This window comes from Stenella coeruleoalba, assembly GCF_951394435.1.
Source record: "Stenella coeruleoalba genome assembly, chromosome: 9".
Taxonomy (NCBI): domain Eukaryota; kingdom Metazoa; phylum Chordata; class Mammalia; order Artiodactyla; family Delphinidae; genus Stenella; species Stenella coeruleoalba.
The window spans coordinates 69,681,519-69,707,537 of NC_137155.1; the positions used below are offsets into that span (position 1 = coordinate 69,681,519).

Genomic DNA, 26,019 nt, shown 5'->3' on the forward strand with positions numbered 1-26,019 from the left:
GGAATCAAATCAAAGAATTTCTTCCCCAATAGGGACATACCTTTCCACCTAGGTTATTCATTTTTGCTCTTGTCTAGATGATTCTGCTTGTATAGGAGGATCATCACAAAATCACAGCTTTGCCTTTCTGTTTTTCTGAACAGGAATTTCAACAATCAAAAGAAAATCCTAGTAATTAGAGATGAAATGTGGAAAATGAAATTCTAAAAAAGCCATGTGGGAGCTCATGAAGCTAAAATATTATAAACATTATATTCTCAAAAACAAATAAATCCAATTTTGAAATTGCAGCTTGAGTTGGAATATTTTAGGACTCAGTTTCCTGAAATTTACAAGAAAGATCATTGAAACCTGATTTTGAATTGATATATGTCAGGTTTATTTTTGCCAGCTATAGAAACCAAAATCAAGCTTAAAATATATAGAATTCAGTTCTCTTTCTCTTTCCCCTTTTAATATTTTTTTTCACAGTAATGCGTGCATAAAGTTTAAAAGGATCAAACAGTGCAGAAGAGATTATAATGAAGAGTAACTGTCCACCATCCCACTCAGTTCACCAGCTTACACTGCTCCTTGTTCTTCCTACCATAAAAATATCTCTTTTTAACTTTTATGCCAGTTATTACCAAGCAACTAAATATTAGACATAATTTATTTATTGATGTCAATATAAGAGTCTGTTTACCTATTGATTCAGCATTTTGAAAGTTGAAGATTTATTTCAATAAAATCCTCTCCATTTTAATAGTTACTATAGGCTTTTATTTGTCTGTTAACTACTTTTGTAATGTTAAAACTCTATTTCTGTACTTTCAGTTTCTGGTCCCACATGTAAGGTTCTTGGAAGTTGCCACTCCATCTTAACAACAAGTAAAAAGCTGAACAGTCTGAGAAGCCAACTACTCTTGTGGATCCATACGAGAGGGGAGGACAAAGGCCAAACGTCTGCCCCTGGGGTTGGAGAGATAGACAGACCAACACAAGGAGTCATGGCTTCCCATAGCAGAGACTCACGAGTGGAAACTGCCAGGGGAACCAGTGCCAAGGTAGGAAAACTTGAACTGTAATTGATGAATTGCTGGAGGCTCAGCGCAGACAACTCTGAGAGTTAAAAATCCCCAAGGGACCCAGTCTAATGGAGGGCTCCTATACTTTTGTGAGTTTTACCTCTTGGAGCTCAACCAGATTCTTTTGGTAGATATTGGAGAAAAATGCTTATGTATGCTTATATGTCAGTGAAATAAATGACAGCAGTGACACAACGCCAGGAAGGAGGAATTAGGATTATTTTGTTATTGTAAGGTACTCACACACTTGTGAAGCAATATGATATTATTTGAAAGTGGCCTTGGATTAGTTGTAAATGAGTATTGCAAACTCTAGAGCAACCACTAAAAAAAGTTTTTTTAAAAAAGTATAATTGAGGGCTTCCCTGGTGGCGCAGTGGTTGAGAGTCCGCCTGCCGATGCAGGGGACGCGGGTTCGTGTCCCAGTCCGGGAAGATCCCACATGCTGTGGAGCGGCTGGGCCCGTGAGCCATGGCCACTGAGCCTGCGTGTCCGGAGCCTGTGCTCCGCAATGGGAGAGAGGCCACAACAGTGAGAGGCCCACATACCGCAAAAAAAAAAAAAAAAAAAAAAAGTATAATTGATATGCTAAGAAAGGAAAGAAAATAGAATTATATAAAATATTTGATTAAAACCACAAAAGACAGAAAAACAAAAGTAGGAGACGAAAATAGGAGCAAAGAACAAGGGCCACAAATAGAAAACAGCAACAAATATGGTAGATATTAATCCAATTACATCAATAATTACTTTGAACATCAGTGTTCTAAATGCACCAATTAGAAGACAGTGATTGTTAAAGTGGATCCAAAAAAACAAGACCCAACTATGTATTGTCTACAATAAAACCACTTTAAATATAAAGATGCATATAGACTAAAAGTAAATGGATGGAGAAATGTACACCATACTAGCACTAATCAAAAGAAAGTAGGAGTAGGTATGTTAATTTCAGACAAAGTAAATTTCAAAGCAAGGAAAATTATCAGGGATAAAGAAAGGCATTACATAATGATAAAGGGGTCAGTTCACCAAGAAAACATAACAATCCTGAACATGTATGCATCTAACAACAGAGCATCAAATTATGTCAGGCAAAAACCAATAGAACTGCAAGGAGAAATAGATGACTACATTATCATAGTTGTAGACTTCAACAACCCTTTCCCAGAAATGGACGGATCCAGCAGATAGAAAATTAGTAAGGATACGGTTAAACTCAACAACACCATCAGTTGACTGTATTTATGGGGGTCTATTTCTGGGTTCTCTATTCTGTTCCATTGATCTATTTGTTATTCTTTTTCCGATACCACACTTTCTTGACTACTTTAGCTTTATAGTAAGTCTTGAAATTGGGTCATGACAGTCCTCCATCTTTGTTCTTCTTCAATATTGTGTCAGCTATTCTGGGTCTTTTGCCTCCCCATGTAAATTTTAGAATGAGTTTGACAAAAGAACAAAGGCAATTAATTCAATGGAGCAAAGATAGTCTTTTCAACAAATCGTGCTGGAATGACTAACATCGACATGCAGAAAAATGAATCTCTACACAGACCTTCACCCTTTACAAAAGTTAACTCAAAATGAATCACAGACCTAAATGTAAAATGCAAAAGTGTAAAATATACTTCTATAAAGCTCCTAAAATTCAAATTAAAACAACAGTGAGATACCAATACAAACCTATTAGAATGGCCAGATCCGGAACACTGTCAACAACAAACGCTGGTAAGGATGTGGAACAAAAGGAACTCTCTCTCCTTGCTGGTGATGATGCAAAATTGTACAGCCCTTCTGGAAGACTGTTTGGCAGTTTCTTAAAATACTAAACATACTCTCACCACATGATCCAGCAGTCACACACCTTGGTATTTACCCAAAGGAGCTGAAAACTTACGTCCACTCAAAAACCTGCACACAGGTGATTACAGCATCTTTATTCATAAATGCCGAAAGCTGGAGGCAACCAAATGTCCTTCAGTAGGTGAATGGATAAATAAACTGTAGTAAATCCAGAAAATGCGATATTATTCAGGACTAAAAAGAAATGAGCTATCAAACCATGAAAAGACATGGAAGAACCTTAAATGCTTATTACTAAGTGAAAGAAGCCAAGCTAAAAAGGCTACATAGTGTATGTCTCCAACATTCTGGAAAAGGCAAAACTATGGAGACAGTAAAAAGATCAGTGGTTGCCAGGGATGTGGGGAAGATGGCAGGGGAGGGATGAATATGCAGAGGGTGGAGGATTTTTAGGGCATTGAAAATGCTTTGTATGATAGCATAATGATGGATGCATGTCATTATACATTTGTCCAAACTCATAGGATGCAACACTAAGAGTGAACCTTAATGTAAACGATGGACTTTGGGTGATTATGAAATGTCAGTGTAGGGTCGTCAGTTATAACAAATATACCACTCTGGTGGGAGGATCTTGATAATGGAGGAGACTGTGGTTGTATGGGGGCAACAGGTTTATGGGATATCCCTGTACCTTCCTCTCAATTTTCTTTGAACCTAAAACTGCTGTAAAAAGTAAAGTCTTAAATGAAAAGCTCTATTTCTTGTTCCTTCGAACTTTAGAGAGCATCTGTTAACCACTCACCCCCCCAACTATTTGATGAGACTATTAGTGTCCCTCTGTTCTCTCCACTTCACCTTTCCATCATACCTCTCAATTTCTATCAGCTATACCTTTACTTCCACAGATCTATGGCTGAAAACATTAATGTTCTGTTTTGTAAGTGTATTTAAATCCTGTGTCAATTTATTAACCACTATTGACTCTGTTTTGGTCTTCCTCTTAATATAGAGTGTCATCATAATACTGGGTTGGCCAAAAAGTTTGTTCGGGTTTTCTGTAAGAGTGTATGAAAACCTGAATGAACTTTTTGGCCAACCCAATAAATAGTGGGCAAAAAGTAGTGGGCAACTTCTACTGTCTGCAAATTTTATGGGTTTTTTTAAGCTTGCAAGACTTTCCTTCTTGATAAATGATTAAGCTGAAGTTATTGAGACCAGTATTTTATGAGAGGGGTAGATGATGATTTAGGCTCTGTTATTGTTTTTGTCATCTCTGGGACAAATTTGTCAGGAACAACATAGAATTGTATGTAGCTTGTATTGATCCTTTTGTGGCCTTTGACTCTAATTACATGAATCAGTTAAAGGTCTAACCAAATGAATTCAGTATGGGCCAGTAGCTTAAGGTATAACCTGCACTTAGAAAGTCTCCTGATGAGTCAGATAATTTGCAGCAGATAAAACATGGCTGTGTACTGGCTTCCCTCTCTTCAACTGGTTATTTAATAACTCCATACTTTTTTTTGAGTGAGTTTGGCATAAACACCTTCTGGCTCTCCAACTAGAGAGAACAGGAAAATAATCTCTTTTGTGTGTTTTGGGAACATTGTATTACTGTCACAAATTAGGAGTGGTGTTAGCAGTGCTATCTAATTAATGTCAGATAGAATGGCTAATCATCAACTATTGCAAGAAGAGAGTTATCATTTTTGGTAATGAGCATCCAGCTTTCATCTAGTTTATAGTGAACAGGCTTGCAGCGTTCCCTAAATCTGGATGCATCAGAATCAGTTAGGAAGCATTTTAGGCATACAGTCTCTTGGGACCCACCCACAGAGATTCTTGGTTAGTGGATGTGTTGGAGTGGGGCCTGAGGATTTGTGATTTAGAAAATCTTCTCAAGTGATGCCAAGGCAAAGCCAGGTTTTGTAACTACTGTATTCAGCGAGCCAGCTTGCTCATTATTTAAAGATACATTGTGTAATCAACTTACATTAGAGGGCCATCAGGAAGTCACATGATATATATATATAAATATAACTAATCTTTAGAAGGAATTTTGAAAAAAAATTTCATATCTATAGCAGGTGTTTAGTGGCATTTACTTAAATGTTCTTTTTTTTCTTTCATTTTAAATTTATCATGGCCATGCTCTTGATGTATCCTTTGGAAACTTGATTATCCATTTTTATATAAGTTGGAATGGATGCAAAGTTGTTTTCCAAGGATATTTTGTCTCTCATGGTTACCCATAGAATCATTTACACTAAAGAGAGCTTTCTCTTAAGTTTCAGCTCATTTCCTTGAAGAGCTAGTGTATCTTTCTTTTTAGGAACAGATGCTTTATGTCTTTGGTTCTGTTAACCTAAATTTCTTCCTAAAAATTTAATCATCAATGTATATAAATCAACCACTAACTGGTAATATAAAATATACTGTAGATACTTATTAAATGATATAACCTTGAACTCTCTGCTGTCGAATACTTATAAAGCTTCTGTTGAAATAAATATTACTCTTGACGGATTCTGTAAAATATATGCATTCCAACCCTTAATAAAATTGATTTTTGAATCAAGTCAGACCAGCAGAGAATTGAGTAGTATTCTGCATTGTTTTGGTCCCTAGCGCATTGCTTTTGTTAGCATTAGACCACCAGTCTCCATTGAGAGAACAAAACTCTATATAAAATCATAATGATAGTTATTATTACGATCTTATATATCCAGTCTTTAAATTAATGGAAAAATTTGAAAAGCAGAGTATCTAAAACCTTCAAGAGATAGAGGAGAATGTGTCAGTATCTCTCAGTTACAGGATCTAACTGCACATGTAGAAATTAATTGTAGACTCACATTTTGTCTTAAATGCTTACCATTTTTTTTCTGCTACTACATACCTATCAGTGTTGATTTTACAAATAATGATTTGTATTTTCGTCTAAATTTTCAAATAAAGTTAAAATTCCACAAAGGTGAACTGTGCTTATCTGGTCTAGGTAGCACCAGGTATCTGGCATGACTCTTAGAGGTAAGCATACCCCAGTTTAAAAAGCAAAGTCAGTGTCCTCTTTTGAGAACCATTAGAGAAAAATTTTTATATCCTGTAATGATGGAAATCTGGGCTCCTGATGAACAACTCTTTGGTTTGTATCTTATAGATACTGTGAACATTGTAACTGATTCTGTTTCTACGTTTATTGTGTTATTCTCCAGAAAGTTTCAGGTAGAATTGTCAAGAACATATGTCTTGAACATATGTTCAGAACCATTGGGTATCTAATATTTTTCATTCTTGTCTTTTATCTGGCTGCATTTATTTTTTTCTACCTTTTTATTCTTCTGTAATATGTTGTGATCCATTTCATTGTTTAGGAAAACTCCCACTTTATAACACCAAATTCTAATATCCTGCTTTCAGACTATAACCTTCTATACTTCCACCACTTCATCTACAATTACATCCACTCTTTGACCTCATGAAACCCTTCATTTTATTTATTTTCTATTGATAGACTTACTTCCCATTTTGGTAAAATGGCATCAAGAGCCATCTGGTCACTCAAGCCTGTGACCTGGGAACAATCTTAAATGTCTCTTTCCATAGTCCTTTACTTCTGTCATTAAATTATTTCATTTCCATTTCTACAATCTTGAGAATTTGTCTTTTGCATCTTCTTTATTTACACAGCCATCACCTTAGTTCAGACCCTCAACACTTCTTGCCTATACTATTAGAATAGTCCCCTAATTGAGCCCCTTACTTCAAGAATTATCCTCACCAATTCTTTCCCATACTGTTGCCAGAGTTATTTTTTCAAAACATGAATCATCACGAATCATATTGTATCATTCATCTGATTAGAACTCTTTAGTCTTCCCACTGTCTACAGGATAGAGGCCGTATTTTGGCACGCCAAACATAGTCCCTCATGGTTAACTGATCCCTAACTACTCTGTAGAATGTTTTCCTCCGTATCCCACAACACCCTCTATTCCAGCCTGGTTAAGTACTTCAGTGTTCCAAGGGTACTCTACTGCTCCTTGGCTCTGGGCTTTTGTACATGAATATCTTTTCTCTGGAATATCCTGCCCAGTTCCTCTACCACCCCAGTTATACATCATGAATGTTTAATTCTTCATTCAAATATTATTTGTACTAATAAGGGCTTTGTCTCCTGACCTTTGTATCCTCAGTACTTTTAATAAAACTTCTTCCTCCCTGTCTAGCCTCTTTTCCTGTCACTCCCTTTTGTGTCCATGTTTCACCCATATAGGATCTCTGGTGCCTTGGCCTCTTCCCTTCCCATGTAGGACCGTCACATATGCTATTTCTCTTGACTGGAATGTTCTTTTGCCCTTCTTTTTCACCTAAACTATTCACACTCATTTTTCAGGTGTGTGCCTCTGTCACGAAAAGCAAAGACCTCCATGTGACCAAATCAAGTGGAAACTTTTCTGCTCTTATCACAACATGACCTCTTAGCAATATCTAATAAAATATGCAATCCCATTATTTTAAAAGCACTCTACTTTTTCCTTCCCTGAAGAAATATACTCTTTTTTCTCTCCTACCTCATTGACTTCTTTTTCTGGTTCTCTATTTGCTACCTAAAAGCTACATGCTGGATTTTCTCAGGATTGAGTCTGTGGTCCCCTTTTCTTCTCTTGCTATGGTATCTCCCTAGGAGATTTCATCAAGTTTCATGACTTAAAATACCAGGTGAGGATCTTCATCCCTAAACATCCACTCTAAGATCCAGAGTTGTAAGTACATGTTACATGACATCTACAGTTGGATGTGTCAGAGGCATCTCAAAATTAATTTGTTCAAAACAATTATTTTAGTTCTCTTCCCAAAATCCTGATATCCTCCACTCTCTTGACTCAACACATAGCACTGCCATCCATCCAGTTACTAAAGCAGAAGCTTGGAAATTTCATTGTTCTAATGCCAAACATATTTCAAATTCATCTACTTCTCTCCATCTCATTTACTGTGGTCTTTTCCTCTTACATCTTTAACATCCCCTATACTGGCCTCCCTGTTCTTCTCATGGCTCCCATCTATTCATTCTATGTGCAGAAACCAAAGTGACCTTATTAAAACCCAAATCATATAATATCACTCCGCTTAAAATCTATCAATAGTTTCTCAATTACAGTAAAATATGCACTTCTTACCACGACCTGTGTAGGGGCATGACCTCTCCAGTTCATCTAATGCCACTCTCCCCATCTCTTGCTCATTAGACTGAAAATGCCAGTGTTCTCTCAGTTCCAAGAGGAGGCCCAGCTCTTTCTTGCCTCAGGGCCTTTGCCCTTGCTACTCCTATTGCCAGGAACTCCTCTTCTCCAAACCCAAAACTGTTTAGGTCCTTATTCTTCAGATCACAGCTTGGATTTTACTCTTTCAGGAGTACTCTTCTGACCACCCTTAGAAGGCCCTGTTTTCCTTATATTTTGTTTATTCACTACTTATCACTTTATATAGTTGCTAACTTATTATTTATTTGTTTACCACCAAACTTTTGACTTCATGAAGATAGCGACTATGTCTGTGTTACACCTCCAATTCTAACATGGTGCCAGAGTAGGTACGTAGTAAATATTTGTTATATAAATGACTCTCTCAGCTTAAAAATCATTCCTTCCACCATAGGAAGCCTATGATCCTTCACACCAGAGTAGATGTACTTATTATATGGCCCTGTAGCTCTCTACACTTCTTAATAATACTTTACCTACTTATAACTGCTGTTTATCTTCCATATTAGACAGTAAAGACATGGAACCTTACATGTTTTTTTCACTGTGGTATTCCCAATACCTTGCACAGTGGCTGCGATGTGGCAAATGCTTCAGTAATGTTTGGGTGGTAAGGAATATCTGACATACTTTAGAAGCGTATTAATTTTCTGTTGACTGGATGAATTGAATCAAAATGGTTAATGGTGACTTAGAAACTTTTTTAAAATGTAGAAAAGAGTTAAGTATTAACAAGAAAATAGATCTCTTGTTGAATTAGAGCTTAGAGAAGATTGTTATTTGATCATTACAATCCAAATAATGTTTTCTCTATCTCTAAAAATAATCCATATGAAACTGAAAAAGTTATTTAATAAGTTATATATGAGAAGAGCATTGGTTCAGACAGAGTAAGAAGTAAGGCAGAATACTACAATATACCTGATTAAGCAACAATTCTTTTTATTGATAGTGTGTCCAAAGAACATAGGCAAAGCTTAGCAACATAGACAATTGATTCCCTTTGAAAGGAGAATATTAGATCTAAACCATTCATCCAGAACAGTAAATAAAAACCTATTACAACAAAGAGTAATACTGTGGAAATACAAAATCCTAGATCAAGAAACTCCAAAGTGTGCTACTGGTAAAATGGATTGGGGAGTGGGAGCAGGAATAGAGCTCCCAGGTGAAACAAGTGTGAGAAGCACTGGACCAGACAAAATCATATCTGTGTCTTTCCTGAGAATTTCTGAAAGCCTCTAATAGTCTACAGTGCCTTGGGGCCCATCAAGGGAAGTATATAGGATGCATATTTTTCCTAGATTTATTTGGTCATCATTCTTGTACAGAATATCTAGTGGGATTGATCTGGGAAGAATTAGTTTTAGTCCTGAAAATGACCTTCAGTTAGAGATTTAGCTCAGTTTTGTTAGGTGAGAACTATAATACTCATCCTTAGATTATTAACAAGGGACTTTCTCAACTAGGCAATTACTTGAATGTATTGCCTGTAGTTATTTAAGGACAGCTCCTGATGTTTCCCTCTATATGTCAAGAGAATGCAAGTTGTTCTGTGAGGGAATAGCAAGGGGAGAATTGATTGTTGGAAAGGAAGGAGGAAATAAGAATGGTGAAAACAGTGTACAGATATACCTTAAATGCAGAAAAAAAAAAGCTGTGGGAATCTTAGTCCAGTCCTTGACAGAGCCTGATTCATTCACTTCAAAGTCATTAAAGGGGTCAATAGTCAATATAAGGTAAGTTAATGGAGGCTTCATGATCTATTGACCTTATTACATCATTAAGAGATCAAATTTTGGACTGAAACTAGCAGATTCCTTCCCAGTGATTCACATTACCCAGAAGCCTAGGCCTTACTGGAATTCTTAATAAAAATTACAAATCTCCCTGAAATAAATTTCAAATGCCAGTTCTTGATAACTTTAAGTACAATTTACCATTAAACTTGCTCATTTTCAATTATTGCTTACCTTTCATTTTGTTTTGCTTTTAATATTTTTTCTGATGGTTTCTAGGTGGTACAGAACCTTCTGTTCTCAGTTCATCCATGGTCACCCAGGAAGTTGATTTTTGTTTTTGGCATAAAAAGTCCATATGGTGCTTTTCACTGTTGCTTATTTATACTGCGAGTGCTTCATTGTGGGGCTTCCTCAGACAGAGCCAACTCTCATCAATTAGCAAATTCTTTCTCTGGAAGAGAGCTGCCCTTCTAATCTCAGACCAGATTATAAACTCCCTTTCCTCATGCTCATTTCACTTTTTTTTTCCTTTTGGAGGAATGGAAAAGTAGGAAAAAGTTTAATTCTGGTTCTTTTCTCCTTTGTAACTGTATTTTTTTTTAAGATAATGGCTTTTTTTCTAGATAAAATGATATGAGCTCATCTTAAACATAGATCCAACTATATAGAGAAATACAAGGAAGAGACAATTCATCCAAAATTCTACAACCCTGAAGTGACCAGGGTCACATTTGGGAAGCATTTCCCCAGATATGTCTCTGTATGTATACACAGAGAGAAAGAGAAAGTGAGCCAAATATAGTTTTATAATAATGGAATGATAGACCACATGCTTTTTAAAAATAAAAAGTGTTAAATTTAATTCCACTTGAATCTACTAGCAGGACAAGAAACAAGTGAAACTGGAGAAATTGTTAAACTTGAAATAAATGTTTCTTTTTACCAAAGGATTATCAATTATAAAAAAAGAATAAACCATTTGAGGTTAAGGCAGAATATTATAAGTTTGAAGACTTTTAAACTCTACATCTATACTTAGTGTGGATGGACCAGTAGCTCTCCGTGGAAGATGGAGGGGTGACTCTTTTACACTTTCTTCCCCCTCCTATTCCTTCCTCATGAATGTTGTTGTCCATGTTATATTTATTCCATAATTATCTTAAATGACAGTTGAGCTGAGTATAATACGGTTGTGTCATACTTTCTTTCAGAATATCTAGACCTTGCTGCATTGTACTCTGGGATTGAACATTTGGGGAAAATTCTTAGGCCAGCCTGCTTCTCCGCTCTTTAGAAAACTTGTTTGATTCTTCCAGGATACCCTAAAGAATTCTTTTCTTATCTTTGAAGTTCAGTTATTTAACCAGGATATGTTTTGCTATTGTTTGTTTTTGTCAGCTTTTCCTAAATCTGAAGATATAGCTCTTGAAAATAGTCTGTAACACATCTTTAAGTACTTTGTTCAATTTTTTGAGCTTTCTACTTCAAATCACAATTACCTTCATGTTGTATTGTTTTGTACAAACAAATTGTACTGTGTTTTGTTACAAAACACAAGTTTTGTAAGAGGCTCTGCAGGGAAAAAAAGGTTAACTTCATAAACAAGTGATTTCAAAAGCAGGGAGTATCCCATGGCTTCTGAAAATTCACACTTTACATTGATAAATGATAAAGAACTGTATTAAAATATTTGTGCAATAAAAAGTATAGTTTAACCCAGATTTTTTCTAAACTTATTTGACAATAGATACCACCGTTTTTGGGAGAACGTATACTGACATCTTACAGAACTTGTATTTCTTGGAATTCACTTGGATCAGGCCAAACACAATACTATATGTTGGAAACCACCTGCAGCTATACTGCACAACAGTTGAGAGAAGTGTTTTCTTTTAAATATACCAAGGCTAGAATGAAAATAATTCTTTAGAGGTGTCCTATGGTTGAATGGCCTTTTTGTCAGAGTGCTAGATCTCCTTCCTTCATTTCCTTGAGCACCAATCCCTCTAGCTCAGGCTCAGTGTGGGTAACTTATCCAATAGTGGTACACGTGGGGTTGAGAATAATTTTCTCATCTGTCTCACTGAGCAGACACACAGTTAATTCAGACCATTTCTCCACAGCTCTGACAGTGTGATTTTCCAGGTGCTGTTTTCCTCATACGTCTTTAAGAGATGTATTCTGAAAGAGAGTGCATGATAGCCGTTAAGTAAGTGATGGATCATTTTTATGAATTCACTGAAGTTAAGGAAAATAAATTTAGTAAAATCTTGATCAATAAAAATGCAACTGATTAGAACAAACAATTACATAGAATCTTTTCCCACAATATTAGGAAGAGTTAGAGACAGAAGACAATAAAATGAATTGATATCAGGAAAATCAGCTTCAAATCAATTTTCACTTCAGATACACACTAAATTTAAAAAAAATTTTTTTAGCTTATAGAACTGTGACATAAAATTAGAATAGAATCATTTTTATTAATTATAATAAACATTTCAAGTTACTATTTTGTTTGTAATTAATATCAAGTGGTTTTGGGAAAACTTGACAGCTATATCTAAAAGAGTGAAACTAGAACATTTTCTCACACCATGTATGAAAATAAACTCAAAATGGATTAAAGACCTAAATGTAAGGCCTGAAACCATAAAATTTCTAGAAGAAAACATAGATGGTATGCTCTTTGACATTGGTCTTAGCAATATTTTTTTTTTGGATCTGTGTCCTCAGGTAGGGTAAACAATTGCAAAAATAAATAAATGAGACTTAATCAAACTTAAAAGTGTTTGCATAGCAAAGGAAACCACCAAAAATTAAAAAGGCAGCCTACTGAATGGGAGAAGATGTTTGCAAATGATGTGTTTGATGAGGAGTAATATCTAAAATATATAAAGAACTCATACAACTCAATATCAAAAAAACAAACAACCCAATTAAAAAATGGGTAGATGACCTGAATAGGCATTTTTCCAAAGAAGATGTACAGATGGCCAATAGGCACATGAAAAGATGCTCATCACTAACCATCAGGGAAATACAAATCAAAACCACAATGAGATATCACCTCACACCTGTCAGAATGGCTGTCATCAAAGAGACGAGGATATGGAGAAAGGGAATGCTTGTGTGCTGTTGGTGGGAATGTAGATTTCTACAATCACTATTAAAAACAGGATGGAGTTTCCTCAAAAAATTAAAAACAGGACTACCATATGATCCAGCAGTTCCACACCTGAGTATTTATCCAAAGAAATAAAAGCACTATTCAAAAATATATATGCACCCCAGTGTTCATAGCAGCATTATTTACAATAGCCAAGATATAGAATCAACATAGGTGTTCGTCACCAGATGAATGGATAAAGAAGATGTGGTATATATATACAATGGAATATTATTTATCCGTAAAAAGAATGAAAGTTTGCTATTTGCAGCAACATTGATGAACCTTTGATGAAGGTTTGAACCTTTGCCCATAAAGCATAAGGGCATTATGCTTACTGAAATAAGTCACACAGAGAAAGACAAATAACACGTTTTCACTTATATATGGAATCTAAAAAATAAAACAAATGAATAAATATAACAAAACAGAAACATACAGATACAGAGAAAAAACCAGCGGTTCGGTTGCCAGAGGGGAGGGGGTGGGGAGAAGGGCAAAATAGGTGAAGAGGATTAAGAGATAAAAACTACTAGGTATAGGGCTTCCCTGGTGGCGCAGTGGTTGAGAGTCCGCCTGCCGATGCAGGGGACACGGGTTCGTGCCCCGGTCCGGGAAGATCCCACATGCCGCGGAGTGGCTGGGCCCATGAGCCATGGCCACTGAGCCTACACATCTGGAGCCTGTGCTCTGCAATGGGAGAGGGCACAACAGTGAGAGGCCTGCGTACCACAAAAAAAAAAAAGCAAAAAACTACTAGGTATAAAATAAATAAATTACAAAGATGTAATGTTCAGTGCAAGGAATATAGTTTACATTTTATAATAACTTTATATGGAGTACAATCTATAAAAAGATAGAAATATTATATTGTACACCTGAAACTAATATAATATTGTGCCAACTATACTTTAAAAATTATAATTTAAAAATATATAAATACAAACAAACAAAAATATCTTATGGTGGGAGACTTTGAGGCTATGTAAAAATCTTATTCCTCATTAAATTTTCACTCTCTGGTTTTAGTTTCCATCGATGATTTTTGCCTGACTCACTTATTATGTTGATGGTTGCCAAATGATGATTTTCCAATTCTGTCATTCCTTCTACATTTAATGGCTGACATTCTATAATATTCTAAGAACATTTCTTTCTTTTTGGTTAATTGATTGATTGATATCAGCATGCATTCATGGATTCTTATTTTATTTAATGGGTTATAACTTGTTATGGTCATTATTCTGGTGCTCAGATTGTCCCAGATTTAACTAGTGGGAATGTGTTCAAGCTAGCTCTTGTGATCTTTTGACATGTTTCCATTATTATTTAGGTACTTCTTTATTGTCCTGCAATGCAAGATATTCCACTCCCGGGCTTATAGTTTGTAGCTCAGAACTCCTTGGCCTTGGATGTTGCCCATTTATGATGCCCCTTGTCTGACATTTTGTTTCTACATGAACCTAAAATGCTTATTTAACTTTATCTCCACCAGCTTCTTGAGTCTTCTCTGTGCTTCTGAACCCCTGCTTGTATGTGTCCTATCTCATCTATTTTGAAACCTGTCAGATATTATCTGTGCTTTTTTGAACATACCACTCAGTTGCACCCTGTATAATGCTGCACCCTGTGGGCCTTTTATAAGTATTGGTTGATAGATGATCATACACAGAAAAACTTGCTGTATTATAAGCCTCAGGAAGAAGAGCAAGTTAAGAACATGACTTAACCTTTCCAATTGTTAGGACCACAAGAACCTGCAGGGCACATGATTTTGGATGAGGACCCTAGGATTATTAATTTTCAGAATAGTTTAATTGTTAACAGAACACCTGTAGTGAGGAAAATGTTGTACTTGCTGAACAGAAAATAATGGAGCAAAAAAGTATTTGACATTGAAATATAGCTTAATGAGATATTTTGTATTTTTTATTATATTCTATTTATATTAGATATCACTGCTATTCCTCTCCCTTGTCATTCCAATTTTGGTAAACAGTCTTCTTATCATCCCCGTTTTGCTCAGTCATCTTGGCTTAAATTTGGCCAGAGTTCAGTGGATAGTGGTTTCTAGCTTCCATCAAGAGAACAAAGAGGAAAGAGATGAGGAGGAAAACACAAAAATAGTAGAGAAAATGTTTAAAGGGTGTGAAGCTCAGCACCTGAGGGTACAGTTGCTGCTTAGCAGAGCAATATTGATGCAAGGGAGGAAAGGTACATTTGAGAACTTCAACACCAAAGCTAATTTTATTGACATTTTTTTTCATTTTCTCTATAATATAATTTTCTCTGTAACAGGTACTTTACTAAGAGAAAATACCTTTCGTGTGTCATGCTAGGCATCCTTCAACACAATGTAGGGCAAGATATATTTTAATGTAAAGAATGCAGAGGGCTTCCCTGGTGGCGCAGTGGTTGAGAGTCCGCCTGTTGATGCAGGGGAAACGGGTTCATGCCCGGTCCAGGAAGATCCCACATGCTGCGGAGCGGCTGGGCCCGTGAGCCATGGCCGCTGAGCCTGCGCGTCTGGAGCCTGTGCTCCGCAACGGGAGAGGCCACAACAGTGAGAGGCCCGCGTACCGCAAAAAAAAGAAAAAAGAATGCAGACACTGGAATCAGTAGGAGTTGCTATTTCCACTCATTAGTTTTGAGACCTTGAACAAGACCATGAATGTCAGTTTCCTTATATTAGAATGGGGATAAAATATCTATCTTATTAACGTTGTCGTAAGATATAGAGACTGTATGTGCGTAAAGCTTAGAGTTCCTAACACATAATAGGTGCTTAACAAATGTTGCTATTAGACTAACAGATCCCTGAATTCCATGCTGGTAAGAATCCTTTAAAGGTATTTTTAAAACAAAATAAGACAAACAGGTCTCCGGGCCTTTCCTTGAAGATTCTGATCCACTCACTGTGGGAAAAGACCTGGGAATATCTTCTTTTCTTTTAAAAATTTCTTTAATAAATACATCAGGTGTTACTTATGATCACCAAAAGTGGGCAAACGTATAACAGAGCATCCACTGCAGCACGGGCCTCTTAAGGGGGAGGTTACCAGGACCAATGAAACTAATACCCATAGGATCATGATGCCCATGATCTATTTCTGATACTTTTTCTAAGCTCCTGTTCCCTATTTCATCGCTGTCTGTTTCTATTTCTGTGTTGTACATGCCATTGAAGCTGGAATATCCAAATTGAACTTGGCCTTTCCTTCACTATTCACCTTTCAAAGAAGGAAAATTCTCCTCCTCTGTGTTTCCATTTCCAGGTTTAAGCACAGCCATCTTTCCAGTTTTCTAACAGAGATAAAAGGGGCATTTTTCATTCCTTCTCTGCTCTTCCTAAGTGGTTTTCTGCCTCCTGTCTTGCTCAGCTTTTAATACCAGAGTGCTCTTTCTAAAATACAAAACTAGCTATGTTTGAAAATCTTTAGTGACCTCTTACAGATCTTCAGAATAAAATTCATATTTCTCCTGGAAGCATTTGAGGACTTTTATGATCTGACCCTAGCCTCTCTCTCTCTAGACTTGCCTCCTACAATAGTTCTGGTTTCTTACCCTTCTCTCCAGATAAACTACACTACTTGCCACTTTCCACAGGTGCTAATGCTTCAAATCTACTTGACTTTGCAGTTGCTGGCCTTTTTTTGGAATTATCTCTATGTCAGCAGCCACATTTTGCCATAACTCCAGGAGACTCCTTCACCCTTTGTCTCCGAGATAGCTGCGAAGTATCCTTCAAGGCTCAGATCAAGCATAACGTTCTCCTGAAAGCTTTTCTGAGCCCCCTTTGCTCACATCTACTAACCCTTCTATGACCTTCCTTTTGCGTCCATAGCCTTGATAATGCTATATCTTAAGCATCAATTTTCAAATTTATCTTCTTCTAGAGTGGGATTACTTTGAGGAGGATAATTACATTTTAGTCATCTTTTTTTCTCTGTTACTTGAAAAACTTCTGATATATGGAAGGCATTCACTAAATATGTGTTAAGTGAATGAATTGGGAGCCAAATAACTATTTCTTTTTTTATCCATTAACAATTCACATTTATCCACTAACAAGTCATATTTAACAATTAGGCATAGTAATATTTACCAATTATTAAGATCTCACCCTAATTATAATTACATAGATTTATCCTTATCTCAGGCACATCCTAAGTGTAGAGTAGGATGTTTCCCAGGGGATGTGATTAGGGATAAAAATTGTCTCTTAAAGATCCTGCAAAATATAGGTTATTACCATTTTTCATCCACATAAACTTAAGAAATGAGAAGTGGGAATATCTCAGAGATTATTCCTTAATTCTATTCCAGCAGACATGGAGAAAGATAGCTTGGATTTCATCTGCCCCACTTAGTGTGCCTTACTTCATGGATCATCCAATCACTAGTGACAACTTACAGTTAATTATTTCTTTCTGTCACTAACGTGAGTAGACAAATTCTGTCAGTAGAAACTGGCTCAGGAAAAATGATTCAGAGAAAGGAAAAAAACACAACTTTTAACAAATATCCAGGCAATGTTTTTCTGTTTTTTACTGATGAACAAAATCGCTAATTTGTGTAGTCACTGTCCTTTGTATGTAATGGGAACTATATGTAGACCCTGATGATTTGCATGTCAATTCCTGAGGAAAATCTCCCAGAAGAATGAAGAAGTAGTGGTGAATTTACAGTGTTTTACAGGTCATTTTCAAGAAAGCCATTTTCGTTTTCTCCAAGTTAAATGTAATTCATTTTCTGAAATAAACAGGAGTTTCGTTATAACAGCATTCATTATGTCATAGACTTCAGCGTAGCAGGGGTACATTTTTGATCTATTCAAGGAGGTTTAGACTACTAAGTACATCGTGTAACACACCATCTTACTTATTGCATGAATTCATTCTATAGAAAATATTTTAGAAGAATTCTTTCATAAAGGCTTTCCTGTATGAGGGTAGAGGTAAAGACAGTATCTGTCTTATTTACTAATGAACTCATGTATTAATAGTACTGTAGTGCTAATGTAATATGTGCGTGTGTGTGTGTGTGTGTGTGTATACAAACATCTATCAGAGAATAAAAGAATGCAAGTTATAATGTCAAGGATAAGGAAGAAAAATTAGGAAATTTATTTAGCATCTTCTATGTAATTCTCCAACTAAAAGTGATGGTTTAAGTATTAATGAAATATGTTATAAATTAATACTGACCAGCAGTGAACATCAGTAACTAACCTATGTTTACATTGCACAAAAATGTGTACATTTAAGTTTTACATCAGGTTGCTAACATCAGACATAGCACTTCCTCCAGGAACCTCTTACTAAGACAAAAAGCTTGATTTAGGCGCACTTAGTTTTGCTTTTTGATGAAAAGAAGGATTAATTTATTTCTTCCTCCCTGCTGTTAGTCAACACAGCTTGCAGCTTAAAAAATTAAAAATACACTTACATAGCAGAGCTATCAAATGATAAGAACATTTCTTTACTAATTCACAAAGATATTTTTAATGAATAGAGTGAATGTCTTAAGACCTTTTCTCCTCCACAAAAGTAGATCAGCTTTAACATTCTACCAGAGACTCAGGTTTCCGATTTTTCCAAGCTCATTAGACTTTAATGGTCCCTTATCACTGTTGGCATTGTCAGGGATTGGGTAGAAGTCCAGCAAAGCTGCGCATTAATTAGGCAAAGGTGTGAATATCCTCCTCACAGCTTCTGCATGTACTGCTGTGTGCCAGGTCCTACAAGAAAGCAGAAAAGTAAGAGTTAGACATTTTATAAGCTTTACATTTTAAGTAAGGACATGGGAAATGTTAACACTTTCAGCAGCTTTAAAAATTGTGGAAGGAAGGTAGTTCTTCATTCCTCCCACCCCTGCCCCCGATTTTGTTTCCTCTATAATCATCTCCTCAGCAGTAGACAGAGGTGGCTGGCATATTCTGAATTCACAAAATCAAGGGCATTCTTGTTCATTTCTGACTTAATGCTTTTGCATTAATTAATTGAATTCTGAGAGGAAAACAAAAATTTTTCATTATTATGGTCAAAGACTGAATAGCATTAATTAGTCAGTAGCCTCAACTGCAAGGAATAGAAACCACATTCAAAGTAGTTTTGGGTGAAAAGCAGAAATATTGGTTCACATGCTAAAATTATAAAGAAGGCAAGAGTGAAGTAGCCACGGGGAATGACTGCAACCAGGGATTTGCGTGTTTCAGGATTTGCACTCTTATCCTCTCCCTCTCTCTCTCTTCTTTCCTCTACACCCCCTTATACCTCTCTCTCTTTTGTTTCAGTTTTAAATCAGCGTTTGCTATAAAGTAAAGGATTTGCCCTCCAGGATCTGCAGACTTACCTTATATAACTTTGCAGCTGGAGAGGAAAGATGCTTCTCTTTCAACTCTAGTGGGAAATATTCAAAGGAAAAAACAAAGAACAAGAGAATAGCCATGGTCTCTTACTAGACACTTAAAAATGCCTTGGGCCAGAGCAAATGTTGACAAAGAAAAATAAATGTTCATATCATGCTTCTATTCTGAGGGATAATCTTTTTTTAGTTTATAATCTTATGTGATGCTTACAAGTCACCCTAAAGAAAACCATGATCTCAAAATACACAGAAAGACACATTTTCTTTAATATAGGGAAAACTAATGACTTCATGAAGAAGCAATATATTGCTTTTTAAAAAAGTGAACAGATGAATAATGAGATAATGAAGTATAAAAGAATTCCTCTAATTGAATTTGCTTGTTGTTGGAAAAACTGCTAGAGATCTTAGTCATTTGTTCTTGACATGTCCTCCTTCGTACCCGCTGCCCTGCCACACAAATTCATTAATCATTCTTCAGTCTGTTGAGAAGTGTTAACAAGTTATAGGGTTCCAGAGGCCTAATGTTACAGAGGCCTGATATCAATCATGTGGAAGCTGAATACACAAATAAAATCAGAAAGAACTTAGAGTGGCAGAATAATTCTGAGGGTTTCTGAATCTTCCTCATCCCAGATTCTCTACTAAGCATCTGACATTACGTCCTCAGGAAAGAAATATGACTGATCAGATCATTGCCTAATGGCTCTCCTACTTTTAATTTCATTGCCATTTAAAAATATCTCCTTAGGTTTGAGAATATTCCTAGTCAGTCAATTTTAATCTTCCCATGTTACCTCCCCCAGAGACTACAGATTAGTAAAGGCAATAAATGGAAAATTAATGTAGGTTCCTTTTATAATTGTATATAGCCTGGATCATGTAGGAGTCTGAACATGATCTATTTTGAATATCAAAAGAGGAGACCAGGTTCCTGGCATATAAACACATGGAACCTCTCTTAATTCTTCTTTTGAGTATGCTGCCTTGATGGAATATGGAAAGGTTGAAATTTGAGAATAGACTGAAAGATACTGTAAAAATGGACCTCTTAAAACTTAAAGAAGGAAAGGTGTTTTGTTTTGGTTTTGCCTTTTTCCATGAAAGGTTAGGCCAGGACAGTGTTCAAGTGTCAAGGCATGGGGACATTTTATTTGTCATAAAATTTCCTATGGACCTTCCAGTAAGATTGATCCTTTTTACTCTAATCCAGGATTTAAGGAGACATTGTTATTAGAGAGATGAGTCCTGGTATATTTAGTGAAGGCTTATTTTGTGGCAGGCGCTAAGGTACTTAAAGGCAATCCAAAAAAGAGAAGGTGCAATCCTGTGTTTCAAAAGCTTAATTTCTTAATGAGCGAAGTAAACAAAACAAAACAAAAAAACATAGTAAAGTAATACAAACATATACAAGGTACAGAAGGGGCACAGCTGAGGAAATCAGTTCTGTATGTGATAAAAAGAGAGATCAGGAAGAATTTACAGACGTTATTTTTGAGCTGAGTTCAAAGATGAGTAGGCATTTGCCAGAGAGGCCGGGGAAAGCATTCCAGGCTGAGTGAGCAGAATCAGCAAAAGTGTGAACTCTTGAGAGCAGTTTGGAGGATTGAATGGGAATGACAAGAATTGAAACAGGGAGAAGGTTAGGAGGCAATTGTCCTAGTCTAGGTGTGACAGTGATTTGGTCTGCACTGGGTTGAAGTGTAGGGATGTGTGGTGAGGCCTATTTACCTGCAAATATTTTTAGCATTTTTAAATTGTCAATGTCGTAGAATTGTCTGGTGTCTTGTTATAATTTCCATTTCTTTGATTATTATTAATGGCCATTTGTATTCTTTGTGATTCTTCTCATATCCCATGGCTTTGTTGTTTAGTTGGGGCAGTGTTTGACAGAGACTGCCAGCTATAACTCAGTATCTTCTCTCCTTTTTCAGTTGGGAATAAGTCCACACATTTTATCTGGGCACATTGTCATTGAGATAAAAACAACAAGTTCCAGCATCCTTGGTAGCTGGTGTAGTCCTATGTCTGCTTTCTGGCTAGTGGGTTGTGAGCAATATTGATGTATGCAACATCTGGGCAGTGTCCAAAAAGAGAAAGAGGGCAGGATGACTTCTACTATCCTTTTTTCCTTCTTGCCAGCTGGAATAGGACGTAATGGCAGAAACTGGAGCAGCCATTGTAGCTCACAAAGTGGAAGATGCATGTTAAGAATAACAGAACCACAAGCTAGAAGGAGCCTGGTGCTTAGGCAGCAAATGGAGCTGCCATGTTAGCCCGTATATGCTCGTGCTAAGATTATCATATGAGGGAGGAAATAATTTCTATGTTGTTTAAGTCACTGTTGTTTGATTAACTGGCATAGACTCTACACCTTTATTCATATATATATATATCTGGCGTATAAATATCTGTGAGGCTTAGAATTGTTATGTGTATATGTATATATAATTTTATATGTACGTGAAGTGTTTGAATCATTTTTTATTATAAATGTGAAAAAATTTTCTCCATTTTGTCCTTTTCCTTTTACATTTAAAAATTTTTTTAGCAGTTAAGACTGAAAAACTATTTCTTCTGGAAACTATTATAATTTTTCTTCTAAGATGACATTTTTGTCTTGTCTCTTCTTTTCTTATCCTTAAATACATGTACTTCTTAAAGTCCTGTCCTTGAATACCTTCTTATTTAAAAAAAATTCTCTTCCTGAATCTTTATCTACTTACACAATTTTTATATTGTTATTGCTTGGGCATATCTGAGTCTGAGGTATAATTCTCTAGCTTCGATCACTCTTCTGAGCTTTAGACCAATAACTGTTCACTTGCCATCTCTCCAACAGTGTATTGCTGGGACTTTGTGCTTAGTATGTATGTCCAATATCACGTTCATTGTCCTTTCTCCGGATCACATCCTTCTCCTTACACCCCAGTTTTCACTAATGGTACCAACATTCTCTAAGGTACCCAGACTTAAAACCCTGGAGTCATTTCATTCTCTTCCTTTATTCCTTATACCCAGGAAGTTGTCAAATACTATATATTCTGCCTCTGGATGATTTCTCTACTTCTTTCATAGCCTACTGCAATTCAGGCTCTAAAATGTGTTACATCCTTGACTAGATAAGTGGTTTTTATTTTGTTTTTTGTTTTATTTATTTTTTGTAACAGGTTCAGTTACCCTGGCATCCCATAAGTCTAGCACATGGATGGCAAATTTTTTCTGTAAATGCCCACATAGTAAATATTTTTGACTTGAGGGCCATATAGTCTGTTTTGTAACTACTCGACTCTGTCCTTACGGCGTGAAAGCAGAAATAAACAATTCTTAAATGAATGGGTATGGTTGTGTTCCAATAAAACTTTGTTTACAAAAATGGTGGTGGGCTGGGTTGGCCCTGAAGTGATAGTTTGTCATCCCCTGGTCTAGACCAGTTTACAAGAGGACAATTCCTGGACCTCAAATAACTACTAATTTAGACAAATAAGGAGACAAAACATAAAGAAGCAAGTAAATAAATGACCAAGTTTATGACTCATTTCATTGCTGTAGTAAACGTTATGAAGCCAGTGAATTGGATGATATGACAGCAAAGGACTAAGAATTCTCTTTAGACTGCATGACAAGGAAAGATTCTCTGAGGAGGTGATATTTGAACTGAAACCTAAATAATGTACAAACTCTGAGGAAGGTATATCCAAACAGAGGCAGAAACAAGTCAAAGGCTTGTACGGTGAAGGAGATTGGTTTATTTAAGGAACTTGTAAAAGAAGAGCTAAAAGAGGTTTCTGGTGTTGGGGGGACCTCATGGAGGCCTTCTTCACAGACCAAGGTAAAGACTTGGGGCTCTACTCTACCCCTGACATTTGCAAATTGCTAGAATGTTTTAAGGAGGGAAGTGAGAAGTTCTGATTACCTTAAAATGGATAACAGACGGGGAGAGGCATGTAGGCGGGAGACCAATTAGGAGGGTATTGTAGTAGTAGTAGTTTAGTAGTTTTAAGTGACTGTCATTAATATGGTTGCAGTCGAGATGAGGGGAAATAGACTCAGAATGCATTTTTTAGGAAGAACTAACATAACTTGGTTCTGTGGTTTAAATGCAGGAAGTGAAGGAAGGAAAAAATTAGAATAACTTCTAAGTTTGGGGCTTGAATAATTGGGCAGTGATTTTTACTGAGCTGGAGAAGAATTGGGGAGATGTTTAGAGAAGTGTGTAGTGGGCACAGGGGAAATCAAGAGACCCCTTCTTATGTTGTGGCAATGCTGCTAAGCTGAGAAGAGAGATATAAGGGTTAGGTTTTGCCAGAGGGAGGTGATTGACCTTAACAAGAGTGATTTTAGCAGAGTGGTTAGGACCAAGGTCCAATTATAGTGGATAAAGAAGAGAACGGAAGTAAGGGAGCATAGGCAGCAAGTAATAATACATTTTTTGAGAGCAATTGCTTTAACTATTTGTTATAGTATCTAGCCAGGTACTCTACATGTATGAGATTCTAAATAGTATTTATCAGTTGCTACTAACTCTATAAGTGCTTGAATAACAGAAAATTGTAGCTCTCAATGTTTTAAAGAAAAAAAGAGGACAATCATAGATATTCCATTCCTGGTAAGAAGCTATAACAAGTCTATGAAAAATTAATGTGTAATCATAAAGAAATCACAAAGTACTGGGTAGAAAATATTATGGCCTTTAGGACAGTATTTATATTGAATATGTTTCTTTCTTTGCAATAGTGATATACTATAGTGAAAAAAAAACAGCCTATATCCTGTACTCCATTGAGGCCTTTAACTCATTCCTTTATTCAAAAAATAATATATCAACATCTATTCTAAGTGAAAGATTTTAGTGTCTCTGATAGCCATATTTTCAGGGAAGGCATGGGTTAAGTCTGTATTATGCAAGTCTTAAATTAAGAAGGCATCAACATTTATTAGAGGTGATATCAGAATGTTTCCTCTGGGACTGTGTTATTTTTATGATTAACTATTTGATGATGCAGTTGAAATGGTGTGCAATAGAGTTGTTTGGGAATCACTAACATTTCAGAAGACTAAAACAACATTGAAAATGATGACAAATCACAATACAGATTTTGGAAGGGGCAAGAATAAAATCAGCAAGCCTAGAAACTGCCCATACTGATATTGACTGGGAAGGACATGAATCGTTACAGTGTAGTAGATATTAAGGTTACAAAGACAAGTAAATGAAGACCTCTGACTTTGAGAAGTTTAAAATCTAGTTCAGTTTGGCTGAAGCATAAGATTTATAAAGGGAAGAGTAAGGGATAATGTTTGAAGGATGAGTTAGGGCCAAATTTGTGGAAGATATTGAAAAGCAAGATAAGTTCAAACTTTATTCAGTGGGCAGTTGGGAATCCATGAAGATTTTTGAGCAAGAGAATAACAAGATGGTAATTGTTCGTTGGGAAGATTAATCCGGCAGAAGCTAAATCAGAGAGAGAAGACACAAAAGTTGGGAAGTAAATGAGAATGTTAATTCCTTTTAATACCACTATGTGTTCAAATAAATACCTGGTTACATTATTACTGTCTTCTTTTATAAAAATGAAATTTTTTTTTTTTTTTTTTTTTTTTTTTGCGGTACGCGGGCCTCTCACTGCTGTGGCCTCTCCCGTTGTGGAGCACAGGCTCCGGACGCGCAGGCTCAGCGGCCATGGCTCACGGGCCTAGCCACTCCGCGGCATGTGAGATCTTCCCGGACCAGGGCACGAACCAGTGTCCCCTGCATCGGCAGGCGGACTCTCAACCACTGCGCCACCAGGGAAGCCCCAAAATGAAAATATTTTTTTTAAATATTGCAGGGAGCTATGAAATATATGTTAAAATGAAAATAAATTTTCTTGTACTGTCTCATTTTTTGTGAGCTTCTTTATTGATTAGTACCTTCTAGCCAGCTGCTTAATCTAATGCATCACTGCTCTTTTTCAGCTCTTGCTTTGTGCCAGGCACTGTCCTGTGTGCTTGACAACTTTATCATTGATACTTATCATAACCCTATGAGGAAGGAATTTTCACCTCTTTTCTACTCAGAAGGAAATTTAGGTCTATAATAATTATGTAACCCATCTGCGTTCACACAACTAAGGACTCAAACACAATTCTGTTCCACTCCAGACCCTGTGCATTTGCTCTTAAGCACTTTACCGTTAGATTTCATTTAAGTGGTAATTTGTTCTCCAGCAATTCATATTAAAAATTAGCTTTTTTAGTAGTATGTCACTAACAGCTCTGGGAACACCAAGTCATACAATTTGGCTATTGTTATTTGGTTATTGTAGTTTCTTGTTTTCTTCAAATTTAATTTCGAAATTAAAATTGATTTTCTTTTTCCTTATCAGATTGTGAAGTTATAGCACACAAGTGAGGCATGACGTGGCGTTTAGAAATGTATCTGAAACCATATCAGTGTCTGCCAATTTATATAAATAGAGCCTGCAAGTCTTTGTGACATTAAACAGTGGTCAGATTACACGGCTGGGTTCTTCAGGAGATTATGGCTGCCTTTTTCTGCAGAGCATGAAGGTTATATTTAGAACTGGTGTTTATTTCACTGTTAGGAATCTTTT

At 36.3% G+C, this 26,019-nt stretch overlaps 1 long non-coding RNA gene across 5 annotated transcripts in view; it reads left to right on the plus strand.

The window, feature by feature from the left end:
* LOC307191226 overlaps positions 1–26,019 on the plus strand; it is a 750,426-nt gene that overhangs the window by 425,954 nt on the left and 298,453 nt on the right. For all 5 annotated transcript variants that reach the window (XR_013829650.1, XR_013829651.1, XR_013829652.1 and 2 more), the window contains one exon: positions 817–1,046. This is a non-coding gene — a long non-coding RNA (uncharacterized lncRNA). The remainder of the gene's footprint in view (positions 1–816; positions 1,047–26,019) is intronic.